Here is an 18,998-nt window from a genome sequence, read left to right as displayed (position 1 = left end):
AGTGGTTGTACCACACAAAGATAAACAAGAGAAAAACAAATTAGCCATAAACACCTGGTCAATTAGAGAAATTACTGTCACAGCTAAAGCAAGTAAAACAAAGCTGCAGGCAGGTCAAGAAAAGTTTGGACTGAGCGAGCCTGACAAGCCTTACTCATGAGGCTTTGCAAATTCAGTACAAAGCTTATGGCCTGTTACTCGCAGGGGCAATACCATATTACAGGTGTACATGGGTATCATCCTGTGTTTGCATTGTTTGCAAGAGTGCTGATAGCCTATATATCAAAGCACTTAAGGTGTTCTAATCTTTTCTCTGGCATGTTCTGATGCCTGTATACATAAGTACAAATTGGAAATGTTATCTGAAGTATGACATTGGCAACCGAAGCATGATGACCTGCAGGATGGGCAGGAGTGGAAGCAAATTTTGCTACCATGCTGGTGGAATGACACAGGTGATATCCCATTATAATGTAACTACTTTTGGGAAGTGGGAAGAGTAGAAGTGGCATTACTTGAACAGTTAAAATGTTTCTTAATCTTTACTGCAATAGTTGCTGTTACTAATTTTATGGTCAAATAAGTGCTAGGAAAGTATAACAAAATATTAATCTGTTGAAAAAAAGTCTGGCACCCTTGGAAGTCATGGCAAAAAGTGGTGTCTGGACTGTGCTTTCTCTTTGGTTTCTGTCTATTCATCTCTTTATAACTATGGATATCAGCTGGAAGCTAAATAAGGGTCTGACACCCATGACTGCCTGACATATTGTACGTGATACACAGATAGGAGCAGCCAGTATTTCTCAGCCTCAGGGATTCTGGGGCCTTTAGAAAGGGAGAATATAGTAAAATTTTCTTGTAATGCAATAAGAAACATTTTTTGATCACTAAGACTGAGAAGGGATTTCTGTTCTGTACAGTTCCACCCTTCTTCACCTAGAGGATGTGTAGAAGAGCAAGGTTCTTTCTGTGTGCATCAGACAGAAGGATCAGAAGAACTATTTTCAGTTGCTTGTGATTTTTGCAAGTGACAAAACAATTGGATTCACCTGGGTCAGTCTTGGTTTTAGTGAAAGTTGAACTCTGTATGTTTATCTGTCCATACTCTAAATATAAAGCGAAATCCCTCCATGAGTATGTCCCCATCCTCCAGGACTCTTCCACTGGTTGTACTCCAGTATCATAGGTCAGGACAAGAAGACCAATGGTGGTACCCAAATCAGTTAAATTTAGAAATCCTGGTCCAAGAGATAATGGTTATGAATCCCATCACACAGCTAAAGCAGTCATCCTGACAGAAAGGTCCAGAAAGCCTAAAGAGGCTACTGTCTTTCCTGCTTCATCTCCTGACCAGTGAAACAGCTACGATGAATGGCTGACTAACACAGAAGGTGAGGGCATCCCTGGAGACTGAATACCAAATAACACCTGGGACAAATGTCCAGAGTCTGATCTCATCTTTGTCTGTTGGGCATGCAACCTGATTGCAAAATACAGTGCAATTTGAAGCCTCTGTTCAAGAGACAGTTGGGATTGGAATAACAAAGGCGTGGTAGAATAGGAATTAGCTGCATTGTTTGAGTAATGTTGAGTAATTTTCACAGTACCTTCCTAGGCTGTGCCTTATTCAGCCAACTGCTTGGTACAGCGTTTCTCCCACGATCTGCAACTTCATTCACTAACAAAAAATAATGCACGTAAATAAGAAAGTGTGGCACCAGAACCATAGCAGTTTGGTTACATTGGTATGACCTCAGAAATCAAAAGTCATCGGAAAAATTGTCTAAACCATTTTGTTTTTTTTTTTAAATCTGCAGGTTACTAATTGCAGAAATAGCTGCCTGGGAACAATTAGGTGGAAAATACAAAATATATCTCTTAGATAAATTAATTGTTCTACTTGTAAACATCCGCTGGGGTATCACATCTTGCAAAAGTCACTCAGTCTTACTACATATGGAGGTTAAGGTTTGCTAGTTCCCATGCACTGGCAGGCCATAGTTGCTTTGCGTGCACATACAAGAAACACACCTTCCTCTGTATTCAGGTGTGTAAATAATAAACACGCAGACAGAGTCAGGAAATTATTTTTCTCATGTTATTAATTAGAGTAATTAACCATGAATTTTCTGCAACATAATGAGAAATGAAAACAATTAGTAAACAGATTACCATAATTTGCATTCAGGTAGGTATTCCAAAACTACTGAATTAGGTCTTGCTCCTCTCACAATGAGTTTCCTTTAAAATATTTTCACAAGAACAGCTTTAAGGGGAGAAAAAACATTTATATTATGTAGATTTGCCCTCTCTTCTGTTGTTGTCTTCTCTGCACATCTCTTTCTCCAAGTCACCAGCAGACTAGTAATCCTTCATTTAGAAAAATGCAGATCTGTAAGTCTCCTATTTCCTGCTTCTTTCCCATTATTCTAAAGAGGCTGACTTTGCTGAGAAGATAATAACATTCCGTATGCCCACCACAGGTGTTGTGTTATTTAGATTCTTTAAAAGAAATGCTTAGACCTAATACAGTTAAGCCTAAATTCAACCCATCTAGACAATTAGACAGTTTTACAATTTTCAGAGTCAGGAGAACCATGCCAGCAGGGCCTGGAATATGACAAAGGAAAGAGAGAGAAAAGAAAGCTGCTGTAAAAAAAAAAAAAAAAGTTGGTTTTTTTTAATTCTATACTTATGTATGTAACTATATTATTTATATATACCTAATATTTTATTTTATATATATGCTGTGAAAAGCTGATCATAGAAAAAGAAGGTGATTATGACATGCAAATTCACAAACAAAAGTTGGCCTTTCAGATGGAGAGACTTACCTTGTCTCAGATGTTGTTCTGATGTTTACAGACTGATTCTTAGACTTCGATTTTCCTGTCTTTGGTCCATTTGTATTGCATCAGAATAGTCATTCCTTTGTTTAAACATTGTCACAGAGAATGCTGTGAAATCTATCATTGGCATATATACTTCAGTTAAATATTTAGCATTATCTGCATGTGTATTTGACTAACAGATGCAGTGGCTCGTGCTCAGCACAAGGCCAAATTTTACCCAAAGCATTTCCACACATCATGAAATATGCACTTCCAGTGCTTTAATTAATATTACTTTTGAAGATCAGAATACTTCTAATTTCTTAGATAAAGCTGCTTGAAATACAATTTTAAAAATCCTTTCTGTATTTTCTTAACAAGTCATGCAAATTCAGAGAATATCTGCAGAATTAAGATAAAAATCCCTAAAAACTAAGGAATGATCAGACTGTCTAAAATATCTCTTAAGTGTTCATTTGGTGCTTTAACCTAGAAAAAACTTTATTGTTCTTTCTGTAGGGTCTGTTCTTAAATAATTACTGGTTAGCTAGAAAATTCCAAGCTCTCCTTTTGAGCTACGACAGCCAAGAAACACTTTCTCTCATTTGTTTCTCCTTTACATTCTTCCCATCTCTTGCATACTTGTACAGTATTTTCAGACTACAACTTCAGATGACATTTTAATTGTAATTGCCAACTAATTTAAAGCATTCTTATAAGGGAAATTCAAGGGGAATTTCATGCAAATGAGGTTGACATTTTCATGGATCATCATCAGAGCTGCTTAATAAACTGTGCTGATCGACAGGAAAAAACCTGCATTTTTCATAAGCAGCATCTGCATTGTAGTGAGTGTTATACCCACTCTAGCACATATAGAACCATGTCAAATAATGAAGACCAAAAATTATCATTTGGTTTCTGAATTTGCAGCATACATAAGTCATTCACTGCATCCCGGTGCTCAGGCAATGGAGTTGTCTTTTAAAGGTTCACAGTTTTGCAACCTCCACTTCCTGACAGATGTCATGTTTACCTTGATGTCCCATTCAGACACCTTTACAGAATTTGGTGATTCCTGTAAGAAATAATATTTTTAAAACTTGTCCTATAATCCAGCAGTTTGTTTATAGCCCCAGTCTCACTGCAGTGTTTCCTGATGGGCTTGTCCACTGCATGCTTTCAACATCTGCTCATAATTTCTTAGCCCTTTATACTCTGTTATGGAATAGACCACTTATAGCAATTTTAGCAGACTGATTTCAAAGTTACAATTACTTCGGCTGACATTAAAAAAGCCTGTGCCAGTTTAAGATCAACCAGTGACTCAGAAAAAAAGACCCTCTTTTTCCTTTTAATTGAAGACTAGGATGTGTTGGAGCCCTTGCACAGAAGCAAACTGAGGGATTTACCTAACAAATTGCTGTCCCAGCACACATTTCAGCATTTTCAAAATGGCTAAAGGTTTTGTTCGTAGACTGCAGACAGAGCATACATTCATGCAGAAGCCAAGTGAGAGCTATCTCAGCAAGATATACTTTAATTAATTTTGGTCCCAGGCTCCTTCAAAATCACACACATACCATTAATAAGAAGTAAAAGAAGTTTGTGAGGCTTGTAATGCAAGTCTTACTATTGAAAAGCCATTTTTGTATTTTAATTATTATTATTATTACACAAGTATAAGTACTCTGGTATTTGATACAGAGGTGTGGCTCCAGAAGTTAGCACTGAAGTTTCTCCATAGGTATGGCTAAAGGCAGGGACATCCTTAAGGAGATTTTGAAACAGCATCGCTCCACTCCTTTGAAAATACCTTTGGGATTATTTCAGTAGCACCTTGCTGATGTTGCAACAATGAAAATAGGTAGGTCAGAGACATTAACATTCCTTTGGCTATGCTGTTTCTGTTGCATGACTAGGCAACCGAGCCCATTAAACTAATCTGGGGCTGGTGTTTTCCCCAGTTTTGCAGATCATGTGGCACATCCATAAATAAAGCACAGCACAACAACAAAGCTTCTTTCTTTTTGATTTTTTTTTTTTTCTAGCAATAACTTCATTACCACATATAACATAAAACCCCAGTTCTGAAAAGTGGCTTAAACTTGCTCAACCTTGAGAACCTGTGTGGTGCCTCTGGATTCAGCAGGGATTATTTGAGTGCTGAAAGTGAAGTTTTAGGAGTTTGCTGAATTGAAATCTTACTTGTCATTTTTATGTGCTAGACTGAACCCTAATATGTGTTTGTTTCACCCACATTAGCACCTAATCTCTAGCAGCAGGTCTAGAAAAAACTGAGGTTGAAATCAAACTGCTTTTATGAGAATGATCCTAATTGTTAGTGTTTTGGAAAAGTAAAGTCATCTGCAGCCTTGATTACCTGTATTAAATCCAGTGTTACTGGATGTCAGTAACTGCTGCTTACTTGGGACAATAATTATATGCCTCTGTGATTATTCTTTAAGTGATTCAATGCAATATTGTGGCCTAGTCCCTTTCTAGTCTTCCCTCACAGTAATAGAAAATTGTACATAAGCTTATGAAACGCTTGCTATTGATAGATCTGGCTGCACATTGATGGACAGAGACAGTACCCATAGGTCATTCATGTATTAGATGGATATTCTGATACCTCCTTCCTGTTCATATTATATTAATGCATTATGTCAGCTCAGAAGATGTACTTTCTTGATACTACCTCCTAGTTGATCAGCTGACTTATGTGTTTCTTGATTTTTCAGATCTACTTGGGAACTAACAATATTATGCTTTCAAATAGTCTCTTTTCAAGAGTGTTGTCTAGTGTTTAGAGTAGAGGATAGGCAATCAGTGATCCTAAATTTAAATCCAAACATTTATTTTTGTGATTGTTGCATGACACAGTGTCTCTTTCCTTTGATTTCATTTCTCTCGATACAGACTATATAATAACACCACATAAATATGTTTTGAATTTTCATTGACTTATAAAAGCAATTAAATACTCTGGGTGATTATGCTGTGTGAATACTACCATACATAATAATGAAAGATTATTGCATTGTGTCAGAGTCCTGGCTCATCTGAGCCCTACTGACCTGCTTTGACCACAATTAGAGAGGATGTGATGTGTTTCAGTAAAAGTTCTATGCTGTGGTAACAATTAGTTGGTATGCTTTTTCCTTTGTTGCCCCTTCACCAGCAGCTCTGCTGCTACACTTCAGTAATTCACTGCGCAGGGAGCTTCCCCCGAGCCTTTCACTACTTTCTTTGTCACACCAGAAGCTGTTTTCTTCCATCCTAATCTATCTGAAATCTATCTGTAAATAAGTACAGCATTAGGTACCTGTTTTCTGGCCACAGCAATCTGTTTTCAGAAAATATACTTTGGCCCAGATGAAGAAAGACTCACCCAAGGGCCTTTGTGGAGTTGTTCCTATCCTATTTCCACCTCCTCTGTCCTCTCAGCTGCACTCACATGGTACACTGACAGCATCAGCATCCTCTAGCAAAGCATTGCATCCCCCAAGGTGCTGCTGGTCCTGGCAGCTGGCAAATTACCAGACCTTAAAGGTGGAATATTTTGCTTATTAACCTCTTGCAGTTTTTTCTAGATTTCAGTTGTGATCTTATTTAAACAGCTGAGGTCTTTCCAGCTGCTGAAGTCAGAGGTTAATGTACTATAGCACTAGAGGTGGGAATTGAAGTAATTTTCAGATACGACAAAGCTGGTTTCTATTTCAGGCTTTTCTGAAGAAAGCAGTTTCAAGATTCAAGTCTGAGCTGCAATAGAGAGACAAAAAGGCAAAGTGGGTAAATCAGTATCTAGTAGCTGCAGGGAGCTGAGACGTAGCATGCAACTAAATGACATTTTTCTGTGTGCCTGTAGGCAATAACTTTCTAACACATCATCCAACTGACACCAAGTTTCCAAATCCATTTTTAGGCACCAGTATAAAGAATCCTAGTTCAGCTTGGTGAAAACCAGCAAAAATAACAAGGTGGAAGTGAGCATGGAAACCCAGCTGTTCGGTTACAGAGATATCCACTTCAACATTTGCTACAAATCAAAGAATCTGATAATGGCCTTCAGTAAAGCTTGACTGAATACCAAAATATTATGTAGAAAAAATTACACACATTTCCCTTTCTCAGCCACATTGTTCTAAAGGGAGCATCTAGTTTGTCCGTGCCACATGTCAGTGAGTGGATGTTACGTTAAGCAGGCCATTGTGCCGATCCACTACAGTGACTCCTGTGTCTCTATCACATTTTAATCTCGGATCTGTATTCAGTCTGAATGAGTATGGAAATCTTGCAGAAGTTTCTTGTCCTGTTCATACAAGGGGTATTTCTTCCTTTAGCCACTTATTTGTGGTGCTGAATAACAGGCAGAGGCCTCACATGTATGTACAAGAACAGGATGTCAGGACAGTGCATGTAAATTTTGTAAATAATGTAAATAAAATTGCAGTCTGACTCATACCACTCTCTGTCAAGCTGTGTCTTTGAGGTCCAGCTGCAGAGTACAGCACTGGGTAAGAGAGAAGAAACATGAGCCAAATAATACTAAGTGGGTATCTCCTGAGAGAGCAGCAAGGAACAAACCAGTAGTCAGAGTGCTGCTCACACAGAATCCAGAGAAGAAATGGCTGGTGAGTCTTTTTCCAATGTTTCAGGCTAGTGGTTAGGCTGGATCTTGGAGTCACTCAACTCTCGCTTAGCAAGCATGAATAGCAGATGCCCCCCGCTGCCAGGAGCTCTGGTGGATTATTTATAATCCCAGCTCAGTTTCATATTTATCTTTTTCCCTCGGTAAACTCACTTTTGCATGGCTATGCTAGTCTGACAGTGACTGCCCTTAATACCCTCACAGACAGGCAGCTCATGGCTCACATCCTGTAAATGAAGGGACTGAAAATAACAAAATGCATCAAAAAAATATAGGGAAGAGTTTCTCTAATGCAACATTGGCTGTTATGTGACTAACTCTTACTTGAAATAATTGAGAGCTGGGGACATAACCTTGATTTGTGCCCCTGAAAGTCTTTCCTCACCTGCATTAAAATATAGTAAAAATTGTTTTGCACATAACCATCCTACCATAACCAGTAACTGAAAACCATAAGGTTAATACATGTACCATTCAACAGGATTGAATTATGGACATATCAGATTTTCAGACCTAGAGGGACAATACAGCCTTTCATTTACTGGAAAAGCCTTTCAAGAAATTTTAAAATGTTTTCACAAGGCTTTCCCTTTCCTCTTTCATGCCCTTTTGCAAAATTCCTTGTTTTCTTTGACAAAAGCTTTTAAGAAATCTGTCTTTAAAAAAAAAACCAAAACACACCACAGTTTTGTACTATCATAGATCATCAAGTATGTTATGAAAAAACCATCATATTGGGCCCAAAATAGCTTGGCTTTCAAAGTTATAAAACTCAAACCTTTGTGTCTTCTCATTGTTTCTGATACCTCACACATATGCTTTCCCTTTGTTTTACACTACAAACAGAGTGTAGGTGTTTTGGCGCAACAACTTTTTTTCTGGAATCAGTTTTTACAGGGTTTAGCACAATGTGCTGTGAGCAGGGCTCTTGGAGAAGAATAATTTTAAAATCATGATTTCTTTTAAACTACTTAATTTAAAATCAGCTCTTAGAATTACAAAATCAAGGGAGAAGACTGGTAGACTGTGCCTAAAATATTAATGCAAATACTTGGAGAGTGGTTGTAAAACAGGCACTTGTACACGTGTCATGATGTAAGCACCTAACCATCCATATGCGTGTGAAGATATCTGACTTGCATAGCTGGCTGGGAAGTTGTGGGAGTGTGGTTTTTGTAGGACCCAGATTCAAAGTTTCAGCTTATGCTCTTTGCATTGATAGGTTAATGGGTCTGTCCCAGGAAAAATTGTCCTACCCCATTTTGTTTTATAACAGTAACTGTAAATTAATAATTAAAAGAAAAACCTTCTCAACAGTCTGTAGAGGTGTCATGCTAGTGTGGCTGAGTGCATTTTTTTTAATGTGCTCTATAAGAACAGAGATAGTACTGTGATCAAGCTGCTGGTATAGCACTGAGAATTACTCCAGGAAATTAACACTGTGTTCCTCTATAAAGAGAGATACAGAAGGCCTCTATATTTCCTAAAGTTACTGTTATATGCCAATTATTATCAGATATTTAACTATAAATAAAGATGTCATATACTTGCTATAGATGGGGATAACTGATGGAAATTTACTAGCATATACAAAAGGGACAAATCAGATATATTCCCTGTTGCTGAAACCCAGCCTTGAGGGCACAGCATCTTTACTTTTGGGATACCAGGGGTTTCTTTACAGAAGTGCAAGTCCCACATGTGCTGAAAAGAGCAGTCTTCCTGTATGCTTGCAGACAGCAGCTTATCATATTCAATCACAGTAATAAGCAGCTGCATAGCACAAACCCCAGATACTGGTTTTTACAGCTGAGTTGAGTTGGGTGTCCCCCCAATGGAGTCAGCCAAGCTGGAGCTGCCAGGATTGGTGCTGCTGGGCCTCCCTGCAAGAAGTCAGAGTAGCAGGACAGGCTGCGCAGCTCCATCTATCCTTCTGCAGCTGATGCTGCAGCTGGAGCAAACCCGCTCAATGCTCTGATGTATTTGCAGCCTGGTGCAGTGTATAGGCCTCTTGCCAACCAGATAAAAAAACCTCAAAACATTAACAGCAATAGAAGGCCAGCTGTTCCTTGTTCTAGTGGATGAACTACAAACCCCAGGTTTGGTGACCAGTGTCCTAAAATCTGAAGAACATGATTCAGAATTTAGTCACGGTAGTTTGCTTTAGACAGCTTATATCACTATATCCACCTCTTATCAACACACAGGAACTTCTGTAGGGTTAATTCCTATTCATCTTCAGCATATACCTGTACTATGTAAGACAGTCCTGCTCTGTTTTCCACTAGAATCCTTTTTTATATTTGCTGAAAAAGTCACAAATGTAATGCAGAGCCCTGAAGTAGACTGAATAACCAAATGACATGGCTAATATCAAATAATAGGTATGAAGAGAATCTCATGAAGTGAGAAGTGAAAGCAGGACAGTACTAGTAAAGCAGCTTCAACAGAGACATATGCCAGGGGTAGCTAGTAAAACTACATGGGAACAGTGAATTGTGACTTCTGAAATATAAGAGCAGAGATCTGGTTAATGAAATTCATTGAATAAAATTCCATTCTTATGACATTCTTAGTCATTTGTAGTGGTTGTCAGAGGAGCTGTTATTACTATGCAGAAAACTGTGGTTATATTTGCTTTGTACTTTTTATCGAAGGATATCAAAGTGCTTTTCAAATTAGCCAAAGCCTCCCAAATAAATATCCCAAGTCAAGATCATAAATCAAGTATTGTATCGGGAAAGGGAAACACGATGGTATTGGGTATTTTGTCTAAGGTGACGCATGAGGCTTGTACCAAGACAAAATTGGAAATGATATTTTCCGTCTTGCTAACATAATTATTACCCTCAAATAATTCATCTCTCAGTATAGCTGAATGTTGAATATTGTGCTTTTAAATGTTCTGTTAGCATCCAGACTAGGTGAGCTGTGAAAAACAGCAAAGTTGTTTTATGCAAAGACTATAAATTATAGTAGTAGATATTCAGATAAAAATATATACTATAAACAAAAATATATTTAAATACATATTTTTATCATATAATTTCCTTTTTCTGAGGGACAAAGAGCTGTTCAGTGACTGTGCACTGTTATTGCCTTATACTAAACAAACCAAATGCTGGGCATTGTATATTTTGCACTTCGTCGTTGAAAAAGGATGACTCACTTCCATTCCAACTTTGAAAAAAATAATCTTTGCGATGGAATTTTACAGACTACCTCTAATAATGAAAGCCATAAATGTGAGCTTGTTGCTGCTTCAGCCAATAAGGTGTTTCTGCCTTTCAAAGAGATCTAGGAATTTTTATATGCTTAATTAATAAAGATGCAGGCACAGCAGCTGCAAAGCATTTAATCCTTGAAGCGTTTTTGCTTCAGAAGGAAACAATAAGAACAGGTTTTCTTAAAGTATAGGCTTGAATTTATGCATTTGTGTTTAAAGATATTGACTGGAGCTATTCAGATGCTTAACTGTAAATGCAGCACTGTCTGGGTAGGGAAAGAAAATAGCCAGGAGGAGGTAAACCTCAAGAAGATTTCCTGGAAAATAGGTTCTGCTTATGGAATATGGTCATAGATGAAGAGATACTCAGTACAGTGGACTATGAGACTGTGGTGGGTTGACCTCTGTTGGCTGCCCACCCAGCCAGCTGCTCTCTCACTCCCCATCCTCAACAGGACAGAGGAGAAAATAAGATGAAAAAGCTCATGGGTCAAAGTAAAGACAGGGAGGTCACTTACTAAGTACTGTCATGGGCAAAACAGACTTGACTTGGTGAAAATTAATTTAATTTATTGTCAGCTAAAATAGATTTGGATAGTGAGAAACAAAGACAAAATCAAAATCAAAGACCAAACCTCCCACCCCCACTTTTTCCCAGATTCAACTTCACTCCTTCAATCCCAGCTCCTCTACATCCCCACCCTGAGAGGTGCAGTGGGATGGGGAATGGGGGCTGTGGTCAGTCTGTAACAGCTCCTGTCTGCAGCTCCTTTCTCCTCACACTTTTCCCCTACTCCAAAGGGGGTCCTCTCCAGGGGCTGCAGTTCCTTCAGGACATATCCACCTGCTCTGGCATGGGGTCCTCCACAGGCTGCAGTGCAGTGTGGATGTCTGCTCCAGCATGGGTTCTTCTCCATGGACCTCAAGGAAATATCTCCCCTGGCACCTGGAGCAGCCTCTCCTCCACCCCCCGTTCTGAGGCTGGTGTTCATACTGTTGTTCCTCACATTTGTTTTTTTACCTCACTCCTCTCTGCTCCCTGGCTTTTTTGCCCTTCCTGAAATACGCTTTCCCTGAGGCACCACCATCTTGGCTGAAGGGCTCAGCTGTGTCCTGTGGTGGGTGTGTTGGAGACGTCTGGAACCAGATGGTACTACAAGGGGGCAGCCCCAGCCTCCCCACACCCCTCTGCTATCAAAACATTGCCACCTGTACCCAGTGTAGGGCTATTAAACAGGCACTGGCAATATTGACTGGATAAGTATGGAAGGAGCGCTTGAAAGTCAGTGAAACCCAAGGTAAGAATGGGGTGTGCGAGGGAAACTGTGTAATCAAACAAAATGGTGGCTGTCTGAGGAGAACACAAAAGCAGCAACTGTGGTTTCCAAGCTCAGGCACAGGCCCACCGCTGCCACTTGGCAAGGCCCTCACCTTGCATTGGGGCTGCCCAGCTACTTTTTCTGTTTGGAGGCATAGGGAAGATGTAGCACAGCTGAGGCCGGGTTACTCAGTAAGCTGCCTGATCTAGCTGACAGAGGGTCCTCTTCAGAAAGCGAGAGGGGAGCTATGTCCCAACTAGGCTCCTGTTCGGCTGCCCCGGGTTACAGCACCCACACGGGAGGACGCAAGCACAGCTTCCTGTCCCTTTGCTCTCTGGGATGGTGTGAAATAACATTTCCGCTGTATTACCTGGCTGGGAGGTATTCCAGGGCTGGACTTTATCATGCACTACTGCTGTGGCTGTTCCACATGTGAAACATTCGTAAGGATAAAAAGAGAGCTTGAGAAGGACCTTATAGCCTCATTAGGGCACTAACGCAGTCAGTGGGAGACAGAACTTCTGATCCCAGGGCATGTACTGAGGCCTAGACTGACCTCCTCCCAGCTAAGAGCCCTAGCTGTGAGGTTGTGGACATGGGGCAGTGCTGCCTTCTCTGCCTGCGGTTTCTGAGAGGCCCGGTTCAGTGTGTTTGGTCTCGACATGCCTGCCTGCCACAGACTTGGCCTTGCAGTGGCAAGGGGGAAGATAGTTCACCCTGCGGGGGAGTAGGGAGGCATGCTGCTGACAGCCGATCCCAGCCTTGCTGGGTACCCACGTATACAGAGACGCCCTATGAGCCCGGTGAAACTTAGCGCCTGGAAACATCAGTGCATAGCACTTTGGACCTCCAGGGTTCAATGTCAGTCTTGCAAAGGCCTTGATGATCTTCGTCATTCAAGACTAGAGCTCTGAACTGACAAACGTGTGCTTAAATTTCTTTCTGGATCTAGCCTTAGCTGACTTACACGGGAGACATACTGAGCAAGTGCACTGGAAGATAGTGACTGCTCTGCACAGGGACCCAGTGAGAGTTTCTGGAAGGAAGAGCATTTACAGAGTGCCTACTTTGGCCAAAGGCAGGTTTATTTATAATATAGAATGATAGATAGATCATGTAAGTCTATCATTTATATATGGTCTCAGTGAAGAATTCTCATTAATGACGTATTTATTTTTCTGCCTTAACACAGAAGCCTGCATATGTAATTCTCAAGATCTAAAGCACTTTTTTCCCCCCTCACCCGTTAAAAAGCAGATTTTACATAGTTTTGTGTCCACATTCTGGATATTTTACATGCTTTACATGTACTAATATAATTAGAATATAGCATACTCAAACAGAAAGGCTGATGTCCCACTAAAAATTTTATCTTTGAAGTAAAATAGAGAACTATTAAGGTTTCATCTCCTATTAAAATGATAACATAAGACATTATGTTAAAATAATGTTTTATGTTTTGAGAAAAAACATCAATATTACTTTGAAAATATGCACCATTTGTTTGCATCTAGTAGACTTTTTTTTTTCATTTGTAGAAGGCAGAAGCCCAAAGTCGCAGTTTTGGATATAGCTAGGACAATTAATAGACTGGATAGAGCAGAGGGTACATTGGTGTTCTTTGCTAATACAGCTGAACATAAACATGCAGTATTAAACTGTATGTACATTCATTTATATAATCCAATTAATGTTTTTGTCACCTATGTCTGTATCTTGAAATATGCTGCAGACCACTCAATAAAGGTACAAATAAAGCAGGAACTGAATTTTTGAAGTAGTTTATTGTTGATCAATGCAACAACCTTAGCTAGGCAGATACATATTGTGCCAGTAATATGACTTTCAGCTGCTGCTACACCCATTTCATCTTTTATAACTTCAGGTAGACCTATGCTAGAGCAACTAGCCCTGAACTCTGCATTAGAATCAGAAGATTTTGTTGCAGACTTCTGCGATTAATGTATATAGAAATACCAACTCTTCTTGGTATAGATATATCACAATGAAAATCATTCTGACCCATTTTTATTTCCTGTCCTTGGAAATGGAGAAGTTGGGAATATTTCCAAATTGGTGGAATATGTCCCAAAAAGTGATAGCCAGTAGTCATGTTTTTAAGTTCATGACTGCAAATTTAGAACAGAATAAATTTCCCTAAAATTTTAAAGGGAGACAAGAGGTATTATGACATACAATGTGCTCCTAAATTCCCCATATGTAATTGGATGCAATTGAAAATGAGATGACTTTATGTTAAAAAGCAGACATAAGACTTTGCTAACTGGAGAGGAAGAAGTTTCAATGGTCCACAGAGAAATGAAGCTGGGATTAGTAACTGATATATAAGAGGTATCTAGAAAAGTCATTCAGTATGGGATAAAATTGCTAGTTACCAGTCAGAATAGTTTTTTGGCAAAAAGTATAAGGAGTGAAACCACATGAAAGGTTGAAGTACAAGTTTCTTAAGCAATATTCAATCAGGAAAAATCCAGAGGTCCTGTTATTTTCAAACCATGTCTACTAAACAAACATCAGTTTTCTACAGCTCATTGGAGTTAAAGGGCAGTTATGATTGCCAAGAGCAGAAGCTCGTCTTCACCTCTTCAGCGCTTCAGTTGTCATCTGCTTCACCTTCCAAAAGTAAGGAGATGATCTGGCTTGTGAAACAAAAAAAACCCCAATCTTCTGTTTCCTTCAGGCTATTCAGATACTACGAAAAATATTAATTTCCTGGATAGTCGTCAAGTTTTTCGAGAATACCTTTGAAGGTGATTCTTTAAGTGGTCCAAACCATGCCATTTCATGATAGGTCCAAACTTAGCTCGTCAGCCCTCTGCACGTTGCTGCGCTGCTGCCTCACAGCTCTATATTTCACTGGATGCTAGAGCACAGGCATGCAGCACCTTTGCACAATGTTACTGGACCAGGGTCTCCAAAGGATTTTACTAAGCCTTCTTGGTCAGGAAAGCTGGCTGAAATGAAGGGCTCTTGCTGCTCTTCCTGCTGCTCCCAAGCCTAGGCTGTATGTAAGGTACAGAAATTAATCTGGCACCAGAGACTAGAACCAGGAACTCCCCCTGCAGTCAGATGCCCTAATCACAGGTTTTCTCTCTTATCCCAATCCATTTTATGATCTATTTATATATTTGCATGATGAACACAAACTCAAGAAAATGACTAGTGGGAAACTCTCCTTCAACAAGAGAACTACATGTGGATGGAAAATGGAACAGATAGCAAAGATCAGCACCCACAATGCAATCTTTTATGAGAGTGACCCATTTTTGTCCTTGCATTTATCAACTACTAGATCTCAGCAACTACAATCTCTCATTAGCAACCAAAACATTGCTGCATAGCAGTGAGGCAGAATCAGTGGGGCTCTTTTTTAGAGTATTTTATTCTTTTCAATGACTTATTTCCACATAATTTTCCTGTTTGCTCCCAAATGTTCTTTCTTCACAGCTCCCAATCCACAGTCTGGATTCCTAATTTGGAGATTTTTTATCTGACATCAAACAGAAAATTATTCCACGTTGTAAATAAGTCAGTTCTGCAATGAAAGACTCTGACCTTAACCTAACAAATTAAAATATTTTTCTGAGCAATTAACTGGCTTTTTAAAAAAAGTTTCTTATGGAGCCATCCCTTTTCTTCCTTGAAGCTGAAATTCTCCATCTCACCAAGTGTGACCACTTGATGTGTCTTTTGTTCCTATTTTTGCTTTGTATTATTAACCTACCAAGTGTGAGGTTTTCTTTCATGTGTATCAAAAAGCATTGTAAATATTGAAACCACAAAAAGCACTTCTCAAAAAAGCCCTTCGTGTTCCATATCTAGGATTTGTTTTAAATTTTTTGGCAATCTATAAAGCAATCCATTCAGCGTGTAGCATAACTAGATGCCTTTACAGACCTCAGCATGCTGCTGCCTAAACATTTTATCCCCTGCTGCAGATAATTTGAGCCCAGGCACTTTCCCATTTATTTTTCATGCAGTAGCTTTTCTTGGGGGTATGTGACCTTGATGTGTTGCTAACACCCTGAGATTTATTCAGCAGCTTTGTTTGATGAGGCAGACTGCTTCATTAAGTTGATCCCCATGCATTTGCAGCTCAAGCTGTAGCTGTGAGACACGTTTCAAGTTAACAGTTTATCTCCCAAAATGGTCCTTTGTGTTACACATCTAAATACTTCCTCTCTCCTAGTGCAACATCTTTGCTTCACATTCACTGCAGTTTGAAGAACATTACCTTCTTATGTCAGAGTGCATGCACACACCATGTGGCAAACCAGACACCCCCTGGGAGTTCTGGGAATGCCAAGAGGTAGCTTTCATCTTCTGTTATCTTTCTCACAACTGCTTCATACACCATGTCTAAGTACAGCTGTCCCAGGTGTTCTTGATAAGAATTTCACATCCCACTTCTCAACATTCTTGGCCTCACTGTGCTTTTAGCGTGCTTCATGTATTTTCATTGTTTTATATGGAGTAGTGGCCCCATGCATACCTATGCTTCAAAGTGCAGCTGTTTGGTGGTACAAACACCTCAGACCCTTAGGGTGGCTTTGAACCAAAGGGAAAAAAACTCAGAACTTGAGCTCTAGAAAGAGAATATATGCACTGGATCTGGAAGTTCTAAGCAGCTGTAGGAAGAATGCAGTATCAAGAAAACTATACAACACTGCAGAGAGAAGCAAGGGTGAAGTCAGGGACAGAATTTCCTTTTCTCTTCAGTTTCTGTTTTTCTGATGAATTGATGCATCTTTAAAAGACCATGAGCTCCCTTAAAGTCAGAATTCATCTGTGGATCAAGTACGAGCCTAAGTTTAAAACTGGGTGCCAGCTACAAATAGTCTTCTTTTGCAGCCAAGTAGCTAAGTGAAAAGCAGAAAGAATCAGGACATGAGTCTTCAGTTGCTGCTGTTGCAAAGAGTATTGCAAAATATTTGCAAAGAGTATTGCAAAATATTTGCATAGGTCCTTTCCTATGCAATTATAAGTATTCCAGTGATCTCCTAACTTCTTACTCTCCTTTTCACAATGTTCAAATTGTCAGACAAATATAAAGGAATGTACATCAGCTGCAGCAGCATCCAGCAACAGAAACAAATTCTAAGCTTTCCTTCAGGGGTAAGCTTCCTTTTGCTGCCCCTGTAGCCACCCTGTGTTGTCCATCTGAAAAATCACACAGTGCATATGATGTTAAGAGGGGGTTTCTCTCCCACTGCTTGGAGCTGCTGATCTTTCCTCTTGCTCTGGAATAAACAGCCCTGCAACATCATTTAAAACTGCAGCAGTCTCACTCATAACACCATTCTTACCTTGACAACAAAAAACTGGTGTCCCATCCATCCCTGGTCCTACAAAATCTTTTTACACATTTGGCTGATCACTTATACCTGCGGAATAATTCTGCAGGAAAAATTGTAAAGAGGCATAAGTTTTACTGCCAACCAGGAAGAAAGTCCATGAAAACGAAGATACTTACCAGTTTCCTTTGCCCCAATCCTATTTACATGGAATAGGTGAGACAGCATTTGATTCACCAGCACCTAGAGTGGGGAACAGGGAAGATCTGCCTGATGATGTGGTCATAAACGCAGATATTGAAAAAGGCCCATTATAGCATCGGCATCACCCTAATTCTGAGTAAATATATCAGAAAAAGATAAACTAGGGATATTTATGGTTGCTAAGGCTGATAAGCTATCTAATGTTTGAACTTTTCACTTTAACTCAGCAGCTGACGTGTTTTTTTAGCATCAGCAAACTTTAGTAAAACTGAGGGGAAAATACTATTTGATATATGCACAGATATTACATATAAATATAAGTATTAATATAAGGCAACTGCCTGAGTGCTCCAGAAGTTGCCCCTTTATTAACTTTGTTTCTACTGACCTAACAACCTAATTCATATAGCACCTTTTACAACTTTGTGATAGTGATGACAATCATGAATCTGGCAGTGTCCTGAATTACTAGTCCATGAATTCTCCAAAGCAATCCAAAATCCTTGTATGCCACTTTGCAATGAGAGGGCTAAATGGGAAGGCACCTTATTAATCACACTTACCAGCTTGGAAAGGTCATCTATGCAAATTCCATTATTTTCCATGGAAGAGAGCATAGCATAACGTAACTCCAAATAAATATGACCCCACCACCAGCATGAGGCTTGCCAATCTCAAAATAGTTGCCACAAGCTGTAGGGTTGCTCACTTCCTCCAACAGTGGACGAGTATCTTGGTATTGGTTGTCACATCCACGTGTTCTCATCTGCTCTGCTGTCATGACAGTGTGGTAAGATCCTCATGTAGTGCCATTAATAATTCACAAAAATATAATATTAAAAAATATTTATAATAATATTTCACATTAATATTTTGCTTATTGCATCCATTATTAAAGTGTTCTGGGTAAGTTGGTGCTCACTGTGTTGTTCAGTACAGTGGGTTTCAAGAAGTGTATGCTAGTGTGTCTCGCCTAGCAACTGTAGTCCATGACAGGCTTCTTCCATCCCCATTCATTCACTGAGGCTGCATTGCTCCTGATTGGGAACTGTTGCCTCCATTTCCCCTGGCCTCAGAGCACCATTTAAAGCAAAACACTGCCAACATGTCCTGGCAGCAGCTTATGCAGAGTCATGAAAAAGAAATTCTGCTTTCATAAAGAGCAGTAGCTCTTGGCCAGTCGGGGCAAGTAAATGCACATGAGCTGATCTGCTGCCAGGAAATGAGTTTTGCAAGGCCAGTAATCCACAACAGAACTTTCCCCACAAGCCTGGTAGAAGGAAAGCCTGGAGTGACGTGGTGAGTTGCGACACTGTGGATGGCAGATATCCGGCCAGCCATAGTGTGCCAGTGAAGACCCAGAGCAGCTGAGGATTGTCACAGGCAGAGTAGAGTGGCAGAGCAGAGCACTACACAACTGCTTCCCTAATGGGTAGTATAACCTCTAGG

At 39.7% G+C, this 18,998-nt stretch overlaps 1 long non-coding RNA gene across 1 annotated transcript in view; it reads left to right on the top strand.

The window, feature by feature from the left end:
* LOC138683873 (uncharacterized) overlaps nucleotides 1–18,998 on the top strand; it is a 446,426-nt gene that overhangs the window by 4,498 nt on the left and 422,930 nt on the right. Inside the window, exon 2 of the long non-coding RNA XR_011323349.1 lies at nucleotides 7,314–7,468. This is a non-coding gene — a long non-coding RNA (uncharacterized lncRNA). The remainder of the gene's footprint in view (nucleotides 1–7,313; nucleotides 7,469–18,998) is intronic.

The sequence above is a fragment of the Haliaeetus albicilla genome, chromosome Z, assembly GCF_947461875.1.
Source record: "Haliaeetus albicilla chromosome Z, bHalAlb1.1, whole genome shotgun sequence".
NCBI classification, from domain to species: Eukaryota; Metazoa; Chordata; class Aves; order Accipitriformes; family Accipitridae; genus Haliaeetus; species Haliaeetus albicilla.
This window is presented reverse-complemented; position numbering and strand designations above follow the sequence as displayed.